This window comes from Diorhabda carinulata, chromosome 7 (assembly GCF_026250575.1).
Source record: "Diorhabda carinulata isolate Delta chromosome 7, icDioCari1.1, whole genome shotgun sequence".
Lineage (NCBI taxonomy): Eukaryota > Metazoa > Arthropoda > Insecta > Coleoptera > Chrysomelidae > Diorhabda > Diorhabda carinulata.
Window position 1 is genome coordinate 7583414 of NC_079466.1, and position 18476 is coordinate 7601889.

The 18476-nt window shown below is 30.5% G+C and overlaps 1 protein-coding gene across 2 annotated transcripts in view; it reads right to left on the reverse strand.

Annotated features, from left to right (window-relative positions):
- Positions 1-16625, reverse strand: part of LOC130896689 (talin-1) — a 102725-nt gene extending 86100 nt beyond the window's left edge. The window contains exon 1 of one of the 2 annotated variants that reach the window (XM_057804950.1): positions 16496-16625. The gene's annotated coding sequence lies outside the window, so the exon portion shown is untranslated. The remainder of the gene's footprint in view (positions 1-16495) is intronic. The other variant, XM_057804951.1, reaches the window with a different exon arrangement.
- Between the last annotated feature and the right edge of the window lie 1851 nt (positions 16626-18476).

An 18476-nucleotide genomic window follows, 5' to 3' on the forward strand; every position in this document is an offset into this window, starting at 1 on the left:
ATAATTGTGTGTATACTTATCATTAAATTTTTAAGAGATTTTTCATCTAATACCCAGTATTCTATTTGTATAAAAATAAATTTGAGTAGTTTATATTAACAGTTTATTATTTTTTTTATATGTGTTTCCCGTCAGTAAGTAATTATAGGTTCTTCCTTAGCGTTTCATAATTTATATTTCATGATGTATTATATTCGAGGTTTTAAGAGTGGTTATTCTAAAATCGATTATCCTATGCAGGAAGTCTTTTTTGTCAGTTACTTCAAGAGACGCGCCAGTTTCTTGATGTTCAAGGTACCAATTTCGCTTGTCAAAACTTTTCATGTACCTAAAATTTGCACGCACATTCTTTGTCAGTTCCTATATATTCAGTAATCGCACAAATACTTAGCCGACGGTTAGATCGAACAATAAATCCCGACTTTTCCTATATTTTTATGCATTTTCATTGTCCTACACTTGTTTCAATACATTATAAGTTTCAGTTGCACTTTTTCCATGTGAATGTCACAACAATTCGTTGCTCTTTTTCACGCTGATCATTTTAATCATATCAACGAAAAAATCCTATACAAAGAGGACAACGGCTACACTGGTTTATCTACTGACACGTTAGACTCCGCATTTGACATATTAGGGTTGAGGCTAAACAGTCACTAACCTTTGGGGCTAGTCTCTTTACTTCCCAGCCACACTTGTATTTATAACCGTTTTCCAGGTTTGCTGGATGTATTTTTCATATAAATATTTTTATAAGTATTTTTGATGATATCTCCATTTTTTGTTATTCAAGAAATATTTAGATTTCCCTTTTCTTTTCATGACCATTCTAATCATTTCAACATAAAAATGTACGTTACTTTTAATGGCATATTCAAGAAGTTGTAGCCGTAAAGGGGTAAGAGATTCTGTCACATTTTCTGTCTCAGTCAGAGCAGTCTAAGGATAGCACAAGAGCTTTGGATAAGTGTATGAAGTGACTTTTATACCAAAACAGCATTAGAAGAGAGATTAGATCGAAAGCGCAAATAGACCATGTTCACCAGGGGGAGTCAGCCATTGACTATTCTCCATGCCACAGCATGAAAAGGAGGCACAATAGATCTATCAGGTCGCAGAACATGAGAAGCACTGAATTATATAACGTACATCACCAAACACTTTTAATTACAAACATTTGTTTTTTACTTTACAGAGAGTGTTCCGGGATTTGATACAAAAAATTCGGGAGTCAGTAGATAACGTGCAAATAATGCTGTGACATAAAAAAAATTCTCATACGACTAAACTAAATTTTTCTACATCTCAATTTTTCCGACATGTAACTAACTCGATGTTCGACAGTATGCAGTTCAATTGGAAATGTTTGATTGTATTTTAATACTTCCCGTAAGTATTTTCAATAAATAATTACAATTTATGATAATTTTCTTCAGAATGTCTCTTTATGGCGAAAGATTTCCTTGGAAAGTACAACGATCTAAGAATATACATATTTCCTAAACCATAAATTTTATCGAGTTAAGCAAATAGTACCTTTTTGTTAAAAAATCGATTGAAAAATTCATTTTTGCTATCTTTAGATTGGATAGGTTGTCCCTGTAAAAGTTAACCCCTGACCTTCATATAGTAGTGTAAATTATTTATTCCGTCAAACACACTACATGGATATACGTAACCAACCATTAAAAATTCATAATGTATAATTTAGAAAATATACTTAAATATAAAATCTTATTTCGAAACTTTAACAGCCTGTAACTTAGAAACGAGGGGTCGTATGAGAAATTTTTTTTCATGTAAAAGCATTATTTTCACGTCATCTACACACTCCCGAATTTTTTGTATCAAATCCCGGAACACCTTGTATAATTTGTGAAGAATATATAGATTTTACAAGGAAAAGTCGAACTTGGATAGATATTTTACCCGTTTAAATTGACAAAAAAACTTTTGTTCATGTACACCACATGTTATTTTAATAGAGTTCATTGGTCTTGCATAATTGACGTCAACAATATGCACGTATTTCCTGATATTTATTTCTCAATCAAAAATAACTCGAGTTAAGAATATTTTATAATAAATTATTGAACAACGTCAACAGTTTTGACATTTTGATTTTTTTTATTGAAATATATCTCCTAATGCCTCATTTGAAACGAGTTTGAATAATGTAATCAGCAATGTCATACGTAACTGAGGAATACTTATTCACATATAATAAAAAGTAATTTGATACTCATATACTTTTAAGCGAAATTGAATGTCTAAAAAGCTATCCACCAATTTCTTGATAATAAACAAATTGACGATGACATTCTTTTTGCACATTAAAAATAACATCCGGAGTAACTCTAATATCCTCGTCTCCAATTAAAACTGCAAAAAATCTAAAGCTATAAGATCTGAAGATATGGAAGCCACTCGATTGGTCTTTGTCAACCATTCCACCTGCTAGGAAAACTCTGGTTTTGAAAATCGCGTGCATAATGTAACCAGATACTAGATTAGATAACATTAATTCTTTATATAAGAAGCTGTTTCGAAGTGTACAGCTTTTTGGTCTTGAAGAAGGCTCCACGCTTTCCGGAAGCTAATTTGGTGATTATGCTAGGACATATTGCTCCCAACTTCAATACCCAGACAGACTTCTTTATAAAAGAGCAGCCTGGATCTTCGCTGCATTAAACTAAATCAGCTTGTCCAACTGCGGAACGATTTATTGCCTCATCTGCCATAATCAGGTGATTTGGCTTTCTCCGATAACTTACTTTCTGCTCCTAAATTTGAAACAAATGATTTGGTGGAAAGCCAAACGAACGGAGAGGTGATTTCAAAGACAAACGTGTATTTTTGGAACGAATTTTTTTGGAATGTTGAAAAACAAAGGAACTAGCTGCTGGAGTTAGAAGGTGCACTCTAAGGTTCAAATATTCACTTCTGTATGTACATTATAAGTAACAATGTAACGTGATGATAAATACTAGTTTTGATTAATAAATGAATCGAGGACGGAATGAAATCAGTCAATTTCATGACAGTTCTATATTTCGAAAAATAGATAAGTAGAACACGATCTACATCCCCCCCCCATTTCAGTTGCAGTTTTTCCAATAAACAGCTATCTCAAATGTCATAAGGAAACATCCTGTATACACGGCTGATGAAACGAAAACGCGGTAATAATATTTGTTAATCATCCCTAGACTTGTTTCCGAAGTGAAGCCTAAAAACTTAGTAATAAGTAAATAAATAAGTGATCGATTATTGACCAATTTAAACGAGATGCGGGATAAAACATGGAAATAGTTCAATAACCTATGAAATAACTGTGATACGTGTAATGTTATCCCTTCATGATCGCGTAGAATTATTTTATAACTACGAGTAGATACAGGCATCTGGTAAGTCACAACGTAACGGGCATCTGGCATCTAATACTGAAGAGGAAGAGCAGAAGGTCAAATAAAGTTTTGTATTGACATTATGCAGTAGGCTTGTAAAATTCCTCGCGCTTCTTTTTGATGAAATGGTGTCGAATCTAACTGGTATTTAGAAGTGAACGTAGTTACTAATATTTTTCGGGAACAAAACGACTGCATTTGTTGAAGAAATGAGTTTTTTTTGCATTATGTTTATTTATTTGGATGTTTAGAAACAATTGGGAACTCTCTGGACAAGAGTGTGTAGAATTAGAAGAATATTATGTTGAATATTTCGTTACAGCAAAGTAAATTTTCCATTGACGAATTGTACTACTCTCAAACTATTCTCATAATTACTACTAATAATGCTCTCACTACACGGGATCGCGCAAAATGGCTGGGACACCGAATTTGTTCTTAATTATGATTATCATGAAAAATTGTCTCAAATAAATTTCATTGGGTGATATTTTTAATGTATTTATAATTTATTTTGCAGATATGAGATTTTTCAATTTACTGATAGAAATTTTAGTAGGTCTCTGACTTACGAATGATCTAACAACATAAAATTCAATAGTAAGGTGGAATATAGTTATTTACTACAAAAATGATTTAATACAATCATTGAAAATTTAAAATTTAATTAAAAGTTTGTTTAAACTGAAAGTCAATGGCTGCACGAAAGTATCATAATCTAAGTTGGAATTTCTGGTTGGTGATATTCATATTGAATAAAGTGTTTACACCCACAATTACACTAATAAACATTCTGCGGCGAAAATTAGTTCCAACGGGAAAAAAACTCCTTTGTAGGAATATTCATGTTCATTCTTGTTCATTCGTTTTACTAAACTTTAGAGTGGGCTGTAAGAAATTGGCCCTTTGTCCCTATTTAAGCTACTATTACATCTATCGATTTCAATGCTCTCAAATGCATCCAACATGTTATTATCGGATACATTTTTTAAAAATTTTATATTATTAATATTTATGTCATGATAGTGACTAGCAGCGTGATCGGCAATACCTGATTTTCCGGTCTGTCCATATTTCAAATGAGCTATGTGCCCTTTAACCCAGACAATAACGGATCTCTTAGTTTGCCCAATATACTTTCGGTCACAATCACCCCATCTTATTTCATATATATCACTCTTTTCCAAATTTGGTATTTTATCTTTAGGATTGCCCAACAATTGTTTTAATATATTGTTATCTGCAAATAACCCAACATTGTCAAAGACCTATTGTTTCAACAATTTGTACACCTAGTTCTAATATTTCCAGGTGGTTAACGAAGGAGTTTGAGAACTTACCCATCAAACCTAAGAGTTTTTCAGTGAATAATTCGTTAGTGTTTATCAACAAAGTGAAGACTACAGAAATTGAAGATGGGGAAATTTTAATCTCCTTTGATGTAAGTTCATTATTTCCCAACGTGCCGATCCCGCATACCTTCGTGAATCTTGAGGACTAACTGAGATCTAATAATTTGCGAGCTAATGCGATAGAAGAATATTTACAGTTAACAAAATTATTTCCAGTACAACAACGAATTCTACAAGCAAGACGAAGGAACAGCAATGGGAAACTGGCTATCACCGTTCATGGCTGAACTGTTCATGAGTTATTTTGAAAAGCAAATCAGTCAAGAGTTTCAGTATTTTCCCAGGATATGGTACAGGTATGTGGATGATATTTTCGCCATATTCAATACGAAGAAGGCAAACGTAGATGAATTCATATCCATCTATAAAGTTCACCTATGACATGGAAAATAATGGACAGTTACCATTTTTAGATACTTTAGTAATTGGGAATAGTAAAACACAGCTACGTGCAGGTACATCCCGGCTGATTCTTTTCATTGTATCCAACATAAGATGGCCAGTCTCCATTTCCTGGTCCATCGGTTAATCCACTTTCCAATTACCATCGAGAGATACGATAAGGAGTAGTCCTTCATTAAGGATGTAGCTGTACCCAACGGTTATGAAAAAAGAATTGTAAATAGGTTAATCAATCGTCGTAGGTTTAAGAAATTTCCTAGTGAAACCACTTTTATCCAAACCCAAAGTGAAAAACAAGAAAAATTTGCTCTGATACCTTTCTATCCTCTTTATATAAGAGGATTGGGGAGAATATTTATCAGAGTGGGTTTGAAATTGGTTTATAAATCCAATAATACATTAAAACAATTGTTGAGCAATATGGACGGACCGGAAAGTCAGGTATTGCCGATCACGCTGCCAGTCAAAATCACAGCAAAAATATTAATAATGTAAAATTGTTAAAAAATGTATCCAATAATAAATTGTTGGATGCATTTGAGAGCATTGAAATTGCTAGATGTAGAAGTAGCTTAAATAGGGACAAAGGGCCAATTCCTTAGAGCCCACTTTATAGTTTAGTAGTGAAAGAATGAACATGAATATTCCCGCCGAGGAGTTTTTTTCCCGCTGTAAATAATTTTCATAGGAGAAGGTTTATCGGTAGGAAAATTTAGTATAGAACAGGTAAGTCAAAATATTAGATTTCAGTTTACCTTCAGGCTCTGAAGATGATAACTTGGTTATCGAAACGCGCGTCTGACAATGTAATTGTGAGAGTTGGTGTAGTGGTGGTGTAAACAGTGTATTCAGAAGTATCATAATCTGTCAACAAATTACGTTAGCACTGTATTGCTAACCTTTTTTGTGCCATGCCACACTTTAGCCTTCCTAAAATTCCTATGCTCCTTATGTAACATACATAATTTTCAAAATTAAAAAATTGAATTGTTCAATTGATAAATTTGATTGAAAGATTTAAGGAAGAAATCGCTACAAAACACATACAATACACTGCCACCAGAAAATAATATATTCTTCCGTCTGACAAAATTCTCTGGACAAATATACTTCCAAAAATTAAAGTAAATTGCTTTCGCAAACGACCTAACCACGATATTTTTTAATAATCCTTTTAAATTTTCAGAATTTATCATGGATAGTATTACATTTTACATCTTTACTGTTTTCTACTCAATTTATTATAAATTATAGTATTTAGTTTTTTTTCTCTGTAGCTATTGGTTTGGTGAAAAAAAAGATGAGAACAAAAAAAATTTTAAATTAAACGAGGATTTGAAGTTATAATTTTATTCCATTTAGCTTCATTTAAAAAAAATTGTTGATATAAAATAATGTGAGGGTTGCTAATTACACCCCCTTATAATGTAACAGGAATATTGAAAAAATACCCGTGCCTAGTCCTTTGCACGAAAATTACAGAATTTCAAATTTCTAGCATTAGTTAAATTTTATAAAAAAAAAATAAAAACTCAATTTTAGTCACCACCTTTTAAGGGTGATATCTCGGTGCAGTTTTTGTAAATATAAATAGATTCAAGTTTTTTCTGTCTAACTTGAAGTTAAAAGAAGAATTTTTCAAAAATTTAAACGTTCGCAATTTAAAAAAAAAATATATCTATTCATTACTTTTTGATTTTTACAGATGTGATGCAAAATGTTTCAAAACTAGGGAATTTCCAATTTTTATATATTTTTTTAAATATACCAGGGTTAAATATACTAAAAATTTGAATTGTTTATTAAGAACTTTCTAGGTAGTCAAGAAAATATCTGAGAGACTCCTTCATACCTTTTCATGTTTTAGAGCTATATTCAAGAAAGCTATTTCTGAAATTAAAATTCTACATTTTTAATTATGTATACTCTAGTTACGATATATCGAATATAAACTATGTATGTGACTTCTAACTATAATATTGTTATGTTATTTTTCCGCCTAATTTATTCTAATTGCTAAATACCCATCCTACACTGCCTTGAATAAAATTTAGTTTAAAAAATATTATGAAACACTAAAAATTTGACATTGTATCTATCACTGGGGTTTGAATGAATCATCAAAAAGTTATTGTACATTATTTTTTTGTATGATCGACAATTTACGTAGTCTAGATGTAACAGAATAGAAAATTCAGAGGATACTGTTCATACATTATGCAGATTAGAAATAATTCTATTAACACAACACAATATTTATTTACATAACAATGAAACAATAATTGGCCAATGAAAATTTCTTAATTTTGCGATGATAGTATAAAGTTTCAGATTTCTTGCTAAAAAAATAATAACATTGAATTCTAGAATTAATTACATTCTTCATGCCAAATAGAGTCCATTATTACATTAAGTAAATTCAACATTTGCATTAATGACAACTTTAAAAATCTGAAGATAATGAGTTTAAATATTGAGGTTATAGATTGGAAATAAATTACATATACGAACTTCATTCAAGAAACTGAAAATTTTGATGCCATAATTTATAGCAAAGTAACAAGTTCACCCACTTTTCAATAATGTTTATGCAAATATGGATGCTTTTGAAACATATTAATTTATTACAAACTACAACATATAACATTATAAATAGAAGACGACCTTCACCCCAAAACTTTGTTATTATGTAAATGATTTTGACAATTTATAATGCCTGTTAATAAAGTCAGCAAAGTAGAAATTTCTTTTTTCTTAGACCTTTTGATATTGTTTATGTTTCTAGATGCTCTTGATTTTAGGTCTCTTCTGTTTTAAAATTAGTTTTTTTTTTAATAATTTTTATAAGATAGAAATAAATTGACGTTTTGACTTCAGTCTCTATCAAAATATAATATTAATACTGACAATTTGCGTATTTATATTAATCAATAGATCACCTTCATCATTAATATCAAAATAAGATTAAAATCATAATAGAACTTACTGCTAAAAAGAAAATAGTTATTTGCTTTTCCCGCACGCGACTGCAGTTGTCCCAAGTCACTTGACCAAGCGGTCAAGTGCGGGAAAGACACTTTACGCTTGAGTTAGGAACATTATTTTTTCTAAGACCGTATATACAAAAAAGTATACCAACCCATTTTTCAAAAATTATTTTATTCCAACAAACATAATAATATACAAAACTTTAACTAAAAACAACTAATTATAAATATTCATATTGAAAACACAATTTGTTGCATTCTGTAGACTAGTAAGAATTGCCGGTCCAGTGGAATTGTTTTCAACTGGAAGGTAGATGACGTCGATGGGGATGGCATCAGTTGCACGTCGCATAAAGATGACGATGACGGTGACGGCAACGGTTTTAAGTCATTTGTAGTACAGAGAATTTTATTTGATATTTTTTTTCTTTTGATTCTCGGAGTCCTCCAAATAGCCCACAGCGACAGTAGTAGACTTCCAGCCACCGAGACGCTTTAGGTTGGTTATTTCTTCGCCGTAGTCTGCTAGGAACGTTGCCGAAGAACGTCTGAAACCGTGTCCTGTATAACGTTCCGGATTAAGTAGGCGTAAATATACAGCAATCTCTGTTGGCATCTTACCAAAAGTGTTTACTGTATTGAACTGAGCATTTTCCATTCTTATAACGAATAAAAAATCGGCGGTGTGGAGTGGTAGGTGGTCGTATATCTGCGTACTTTCTGTACAGTGTCAGATAGGTTTCATCATCTATTTCTTCAGATAAAACAAATGATCTTGACGAATGATTTTTGGAATCAGCAATTTTCACAACAATTAGGTTGCCTTTATCTTTAATGTCGTCGACAGTGATATTTACAAGCTCGGATCTGCGGAGAGCGCCAGCCAGTGCAAAAATGGTACACACTTTAATCATCAGGTATACCTCATCGGGAGCTAGCATAACCCTGGAAATATTTTCTTTGGTAAAACTTGCGCTTTCTGTGCTCGAAAACCAATATTTTTTGTTTAAGAAATTACGTTAGCTTATGGAAGTTTCCTATATCCAAATTTTGTTTTTTTTTACTAAACTTTGTACCATCGAATAGCGGGACCATAATGTTTTAGATTTCAAAACCTTACTTAGGTCTGAAAAATACGCTAGAAATACCTCTTCCTTATAAGTTTTGGCCCCTTTCTCCTTATACCATGTAACAAAATGGTCGTATTGCTTCTCATGCCTTAATCTGGATTTGGCAGGTAACAGCTCGGAATTAGCTTCATTTGTAGCCTTCAAAATGGCTTCGGGAAGTTCTTCGTCGGATGAATCCATTAATATTCTTATATCGGATTCAGTTTAATGTGGTTTGATTTAGAAGAAGATTGTTCTTATTCGGTCACTTCCAAGACGTTTTGAACAACTTTGACTTTTTAGTAACAATTACACGCTTGAGTTGTCATAGCAACGGATATCAAACCCGGGTGGTTTGATCATTGTTTTGTGACACTCCTTGGAAGAATGTACATGGTTATATAAAATATATCTTTATTATAATTCCAAAAAATTAAAAATGCTACAAAAAGATAGAAAAGGTTTAAATTTTATTTGATGGACTATTTTGTAAATATTTATTTATTATATTTATTATATAGTTGTAACAATAGTTATAACCTCTGAAGTAAAAAACTATCTAAAAAGGTCAAATATTTGTTGTCGTAGAAAAATTAATTTTCCTTATTCCCTTCATCTCAAATATGTAGCATTAACCAATTAAATTATTTGTAGTTTTATTAGAATTTACAAATTAAAATTATAAATTTTACTTAAATTTTTTAGGTCTTTTTTATCATTTATTGCTTTTTAGTTCCTATAGATGTGAACCATTTTTAAGAATTCAAGGCACTTGATATATATTATTACTTCTTTTGTTTTTAGTTGTTTTAGATTTTAATTTAGTGAAATATTTGGATAACGTATTATGTACTTTATGACTTATATCATATTTATTGAAATAATTCGATAATTGTTGGGAAAGTCCAAGTACATATGGTTAGGAAAAATCAAAACAAAACATTTTTTCTTACCAAGGACTTTCCTAACAATTATCGAATTATTTCAATAAATATGATATAAGTCATAAAGTACATAATACGTTATCCAAATATTTCACTAAATTAAAATCTAAAACACCAAAAAACAAAAGAAATAATATTATATATGAAGTGCCTTGTACTAATTGTGATGATATCTACATAGAGAAGATATCTCAGTATTTAGAAAATATACTAAGAGGTCATCAATACGATTTAAAAAATAGAACTGCATTAACCAACCATGAAATATCAAAAAAACACAAATTCAAATGTAAAGATTCAAAAATTCTTGAAAAGGAATCAATACACGAAAAAGAGAATTTTTAAAAATGGTTCACATCTATAGGAACGAGAAAACTATAAATGATAAAAAGCCGTGAGCAGCAGAGCTCCATCACGAAAGTCGAATTTTTCGTCGAATGAAGAATTTAACTAATACACAAACAAATATTTCCATAAAATGAATTTCTTGGAAATGATATCAATTCTCAATCTTATTTCTTTATATGGAAAATTTGCTATTCCTCAATAACTTTTCATTTCACAAGTTAACTCTCTCTCTCCAATGAAAATTCATAATTTCAATAGACCCGGTGGTCTCGAACTCTCTTGTTCAATTCCAATTGACAACAAAGAAAAAATTGTCATAATGACAAGAAATTTCGAAAATGGGAAGTAAAAAAAATCATCCTAGCAATGATCATACTCGTATTATTCATTAAATAGGAGGTGGTCCAGTTCAACAATTACAATGATCAAAATGATTTCGGGCGTTTTGTGCTAGAAGAACTGAAGAAGAAAACTTTGAACTTGAGAAAGACAATTCTTCAACATCACCCCTACTTGCATGCGTAGTTCGAACCCTCTAGTTAAACTTTTACTGGCCAAAAAATAAGAAAATATAACAAAAATGACCATAAAATGGAGAGGGGTGGATATGGAAAGTTTCGACTTTAGACAGGAAATCATCTCGCAACTAATTGAACCTACATGTGAAATTTCATTTTTCAGTCGCTTTTCATTTGACCTGCAGAGGTGAGCAAAGGTCAAAAACCACTTTTTTTGCACTGCGACCCCTCGAAATATTCATTTGTTTCCAACCAAACTCTAATAACATCAATCCGCCGCCAAAAAAGCCTTGTATGCTAATTTTGAACCAAATCGGACCCATAGCAATTGCTCGAGAGACGAAAATAAGAATTGTAACTTAAACAGATATATAGATATATTTATAAACTACAGACATTCGAAAAACTGAAAATTTGCAATATATCAAGAACGCCTTTCAAGGTTTTTTCCAAATTTGGTGACTAACATGCTCCTTAATAAAGTAATATTTTGACATAAACAAACTTTGGAAAAATTTTACCAGTGGCGCGCTGTCAGAGTTAGTTGTCACTTTTATCCTCATATTTTTCACGCCACTGGAGCAAATTCTTTTTTTCATTTTGTTTTAAATTGCCTGATTATTTTCAGTTTAATAACTAATAACCTTTTATGTAGCTAAAATGAACGGTAGAAATTTACCTTTTAATAAAAGTCTGCAAGCACGTAAGTAATTAACAAATTAATTAATTATTCATTTAATTTTTAATAATAATTAAGCATAAGTAGTTCAAAACAAATAAAATTATTCAAAATCTCAATTTCAAACAAAAATTATTATTATTATTACAATAATAACAAAATTGGCATTGAAAATAAAAATAATAATAGCACAAATTAAATTGTTGGAGAATGTACCGTTAAATATTATATAACTCATGTGGTTTCAGCACGATGGGGCATCTGTTCATTTTGCTGCAGTAATTTCTTACTTAAACAGACGTTTTGGAGAAAAAGGATTGGTGTGGGTGGCCCCAATTGTTGGCCTCCAAGATCACCTGACTTAAATCCTATCGATTTTTTATATGAGGCTATATGAAGTCCTTGATGTACGGAAGAATTATCTGATCTGAACAAGATCTCGAATAGCTCGAATTCAAGTTGCGGCAAAAATCATTCAATTCCAGTCAGATTTATTCTCAAAGACGCGTTGTTCAAAGACAAAACGGTGTAATAAGCGGCTAACAGTTTGAACAACTACTTTAACTTTGTCAATTTTGTTATTGTTGTAATATAGTGTTGTTTAAATTTAATTTGGGATATAATTATTTTTATTTTCATTTCCAATTTTATATTGTTTTATTTTTGTTTGAATAATTTTTATTTGTTTTGAACTACTTAGGCTTAATCATTATTAGAAATTAAATAATTAATTAATTTGTAAATTACTTACGTGCTTGCAAACTTTTGTTAAAAGGCTAATTTGTACAACGTACAACACCGTTCATTTTAGCTCCATAAAAGGTTATTAGTTGTTTGACTAAAAATAATCAGGTAATTTGAAACAAAATTAATAAAAGAATTTTCTCCAGTGGTGTAAAAAGTAAGATAAAATTGACAATTAACCCTGACAACGCGCCACTAGTTAAATTTTTCCAAAGTTTGTTTATGTCAAAATATTATTGTATTAAGGAGCATATTGGTCACCAAATTTAAAAAAAAATTTAAAGGCGTTCGTATTCGTATATCAAAATGAATCATTTATTGAGATCTTTCTGTGGTAGAGCGTTGTCGGTCGAATATAGAAACACCCTGTTTATAAGTGACATGATACATTCCATCACACATGTATTGTAAACATATGTATTGTAAATTTAAAAAAACAACAGGAAGTATAACATCTAATTGAAGTTCTTTTTTAGAGGTGAATGTCTTTACAACAACCCAAATATTCATTTATTTTACTGTGAAATAACTGTAGAAATATAGCAAACTAAAAAACGAGTACTGCAATAATAAGATCACATCCAAAGAATGCCAGAACACAAGTGACCTAAGCTATTTGGCTTGTTACGTTATTCTTCAAAAATTTTGAATACTTCTTTATTCACGTATTGTGGCACAGTAGTCACAAATTTATTTATTCCAACTTTCGCGTTTTTGAAGGAATTAATTTGTTATCGACTTCCCACTCCATTTGAGAAATTCAATAAAATCTCGAAATTGAATCAAATTTTTCCTCTACCTAGGTACACTCCAAGCACAGGTATATTTTAGTAAATTTGTGGTGATTCTTTCTTAATATTTGCTGTTCTGCAGCTGCCAGAGAGTTTCCACCACAAAACATCCAACCCCCAGACTAGGAATTCAACTCACTCCAGCATCTGGGAATCCAGTTGTGAGCTGCAGCCGTCCTAGATTTTAATAGATAAGTCCCAGCCTTATCTTTATTAAATAAATAAGTCTGAGTTGTTTTTAATTTATAAATGCTTTTGTTTGTTGTGCTCTTTTGGATACGCAGTTAATGCAAATTTATTATTTTTTCAATAAATTTATTTGTTACTGAAACTTTTTTACCGGAATAGTTTTGAATTGTTTGATTTTTATTTTCAATTTAATTCATAAAGTTTTTCCACCTCTTTTATTAATTTTTAACTTCGTTCGTTAAAAAGCTGGTGCGTCCAATTTAATATTAATTGTTCACCCCATCTGAGTACCCATTATTTATAAACTTTAACTGAGGCCGAATACCATTTCCTGAGAAAGAGTTTCCTGCCGGAGAAATTAAGGTTACAATTGTTAGATCAAATTCTGGTGAAATTGTTTTGGCAGTAATATCAAGCATGAACTCTTCGTAAAATTGATGAATGTTATGTACAATACCAAGAGCTTTTATAATTGCAATATTTTTACTTTGTTAAGTGCCTTCAGCTTCAATTAAATTTTGTAATCTTACTTCATACACATTCAATTATAAACTGAGGTAAATTAGTTACTTTTTTCAAACCTCTGTATAAAATGTCTGTATTAAGTATTACTCATGTGGTTAGTTACAGTGGTTACGTTTTTAGAACATCCTGTATGTTACTGATACCTACTTGATACCTCTCATCATAGTTTGTGGTAAAAAGATAAATATTTAAATAGTTACCATGACACAGTCATATTTGTGTTAAACTTATCTCCTTTATCATTATTGTTTATATAACAAAAACGGAAAAGGAAAATTCTCCATTATTCATTATTAATCAGAAATTTGTGGCTTAGGAAATCATTTACACTGCTTCAAGAAATTAACACACTACAAAATAATTTCAAAAAGTATCATTGGGTTTGCTTTTAACTACTATAATTAGAGTTAATATCATAAAGCACTTGCATATGATATTTATGAATTTTAATGATGACAAACTGATATTATATTCATCAGTTCAAAACAAAAAATTACTTACAAGGAATTCAATTAATTTGCAAAATTGATTTTAGTAACGAATTCAATTTGTTGGGCAAGTGAACTTATCTGTGATTCTTAAATAATTATGTTCAGTAAGTCTAGAAATTTGACTAATGAGGAAGATAATGAAGTAGTGGTATTGCCCGAAGAAGGTTGAACTTATTGCAGTATATACAGAAGGTTCAGTGTATGTAATATATCAGTAGATTGAAAAATATAAAGATCTCGATAGTTATTATAGAAGATTTGGGTAGGGCAGACATTATATCACAACCTTCATAAAAGACTGATACTTAAGATTATTCAGGATTAGAAGATGATTTCTGACATAGAGAACCTAGCAATCTCAGCTACAAGACAAAAAAGTTAGATGAACTGGATCGGTTTATATTATGTCTATTTCAGGCTGTAATTCAAAAGTTGGAAATCGTCAATATTATAAACTACAAGAAAATTTTATTTTATAACAAATTTGAAATTTTAACTTTTTTCATTGTAAATAGGTGATTTTTCAAAAAATTGATTACACTTCCAGTATTTCTCCTTCCAACCGAAGATTTATTGCTTTTGAAGTTTTATAGAGAAATAATGTGGAATAGGAGGGAAATACTTTGTTAAATAAGAAGCATTTGTAGAAACAGTGTCAAAATATTGTTCATACAAGTCCTATATGAAGCACATATGTGGATTATTAAATATACTATATGCAATAAAAATCGTTAAAAATATTTCGCTTCAACTGAAATACAAATGCCAGGTTCATTCACTAACGACTACATTTTCAGAAGATATTTGGAAATCACAAGATCTACAAAAGTAATAAGAGTTCATTATGAAGTTATTTGAAAAAAACCTGTTTGTTTTTCACACCATTTTCACAATTTTTGTTGTTGTTTTTATATAGTTCAATTGTTCTGCATTATTTTAATTTTTTTCAATCAGTGAACTGTGCTATAATCACTGGATATATGATGCTATGAAATTGATTATTTTAGTGTCTTATAATCAAACTCAAAATATAAACTAGATAATTTGACACATCTGAAATCTGAATGAATAATAAGGGAGATATTATTTTACAATCTTTATAGAAATGAGTGTTTAATAAAAAATTCATTGTTCAGCTTATTGGGATGATACTTTTAAATTTTTTAATAACTATCTATTTATCTTTGTTTAATAAAGTTACTAAACATGGCAATAATATAGCAACTTTGCCTGTTTACATAACACAGAATATTAATTTTCTCAAATCCATAAAATACTGGTTGTCTTTTCATACTTAATGAATTGTTTTTTTTTGTGTGTCTTTGTAACATGTGTTCACTAAAATAAACATTTATATCTGTTAAAGGACTAAAAATTTTATTTCTCCATTTATGTAATCTTTCCTGAATTTTTCGAAAAAGGTAAATAAAGTTAATATGCCTTTTTAGACCCGCCTCTGGGACCTTTTAAAGTACACAGCACAGAATCAAGCAGGCCTAGAATAGGTGCGTCAGACCCGAATATAAATAAAGTCAACGTCAGATTCAGAAAATATTGATTAGCTGAAAAAATATCACTAAAATTCAACACGAAGCTTTGTTCAGTAATCGACAAATTTAGATTATTGAAATCCAAACATAATATTTTATAATTTCAATATAAGTAACCTCTACTCTTTTATGTCTATCTACAGTACTTACATTGCATCAATTTGGATATTTAGATAACTATATACATATACCGATTCTGTGACCGTAATATTAATTTATTTCAAAATACCATGAATTATAAAGCTAAACTGTTTACAATTTAAAAGTATTTTTAACCCTCTATAAACGTTATGTCAAACAGATGAAACTTTAAACTTCCGTATAGCCTAAAATGGTCACTTTCTCATATCTAGTTGTTTACGAGTATTTAACGAAATAATGTAAAATAACTGTACTTACCTCGATTAAGGGTTTATTAAGTTACATATCTAATAAAAACACTCAAAATACACGAATTTGTAAAAGTAACACGCCCAACCCCGATTATTTAGATTTCGACTGATTTTCTGGTACTGAGCGTGGCGACTTCTTGCGACAAATTATTCAACTAACAGTTACCATAAGCGTAGATGCTTAGGTATTTTTTTCTTAGGAAATTAGAATAGGTATACTCAAAAAATGTTTTCAAATTGCTATACAGATTAAGCCAGAAATTTTTGAGGCTCACTGGAATGTGTGAGATTGAAATTATTTCACAAAGTTTATATTATAAGTAGCAATTTTATTTGAAAATATATGCTTAACCTTTAAATCATATTTGAATCTCCGTCCCAGTGTAGATACTTATCAATTAAGGAATCATTTTAATAGAAATACATTAATAGGTGACACAAGCATATCTCTTATTATTATTATTTGGTATTTGAGATTATAATAATTGACTGTTTTGACAACATTACCAAGTGGAACTAAAAAAATATTTGTTAAGTTGATGAAGTGTATGTCAACTGGAAACTCATTTGCCTATAAAGTTTTTATCTTAATATTAAATGTACTATCTTACAAAACATTTAATAAGAAAATTACGAACTTTTTATAAATATAAAATATAAATTCAAATACCGTTTTCAGAGATTCTCAAATGAAAATATTTTTAGAAAAGTTATAACTTGCCAATTATCTAGTTTGCTTGACCAACTCTGAGACTTATCAGTCTTTTGAACTGTAACTGATTCTTGATTAGAAGATATAAGAAGCTTTTAAATTTTATTTTCTATACATAACCTAAAAGGCAGTAGTTTTTCTAAATTCCACAAAATAGTCTACCAGCATACGAGGTGTGATAAAAAATACGGTCGCTTATTTTATTAAAAATAAAGTGGAAATGCAACATAAAGTTCAAATAACACTTCAAAGTACTGCTATTGGCGTCTTGTATTATATAGAAAGGGTATACATCTCATTCTCATGGGCTTATAAATGTCAAGAATTGTTCTCTGACATAAATTGACTGCATTATCCAAAGAAAATTGATCACTACGCAAGTTTTTGCAGCTGTTGCATGGCAGGTGGGTTATCCTGATGCAAGAGAAGACCTCCGTGTCTTTTCACCGACGTTGTATGTTACGGTCTCACTTAGTTAATACTTAAATTGGTATAATAAGCAATTGTCATCGTGGCAGATAATTTAGTAAACTCACTCATTTAGCATTCTAAAGTACTTTCCCTGTTCAAGGATGCATCTTCAATTTTTCGGCAGTGGTCAACCTTGATGTTTCCACTTCTTACTCTTTATTTTGTTTATATGCATCTGTTAACATTAGTGATACCCATATTGCAAACGATTTTGTTCAAATCGACAGTGAGAATATGATGTACCCCATAGTAGTAGAAATCACTCGTGCTGCTCGACTCGATCCATTTTGATGCTGAGATATGACTGTCTATAATTAGGACTTCTACTGCAGGCACAATACAACAGGTTCAGACTTGTCTGTTCTTAGCATGAGTCTCTACATAGGTATTACGTTACAGTGTGACATAACGACAATTTTTTTTTATTTAAAATTAACTATAAATAATCGTAAGTGCAGTTATGTAGTAGATCTACTTGATAAATTCTGATTCTGTTAGTATAATATTAATAACTGCAGGATTGTATCGAGGATTATATCTCATATGGTGAGGACAGGGTCTACATATCTATCTGATAGTATTTAGAAGTATTGTAGTGCGAAGGATAATATTTTCCTATATTTCTATATATTTTTATATATGTGCACAACCGTGATGGTGAGTTTGGGGTAGACGAGGATGATGATTCTATTGAAAACGTTTCAATTAGCGAGGAATCGTCATAATTGATAACAACATTCTAGTTGATTCAAATCATCATTCGAATACAGATCATGAACATGCCACTACTTAACCATCATACCGA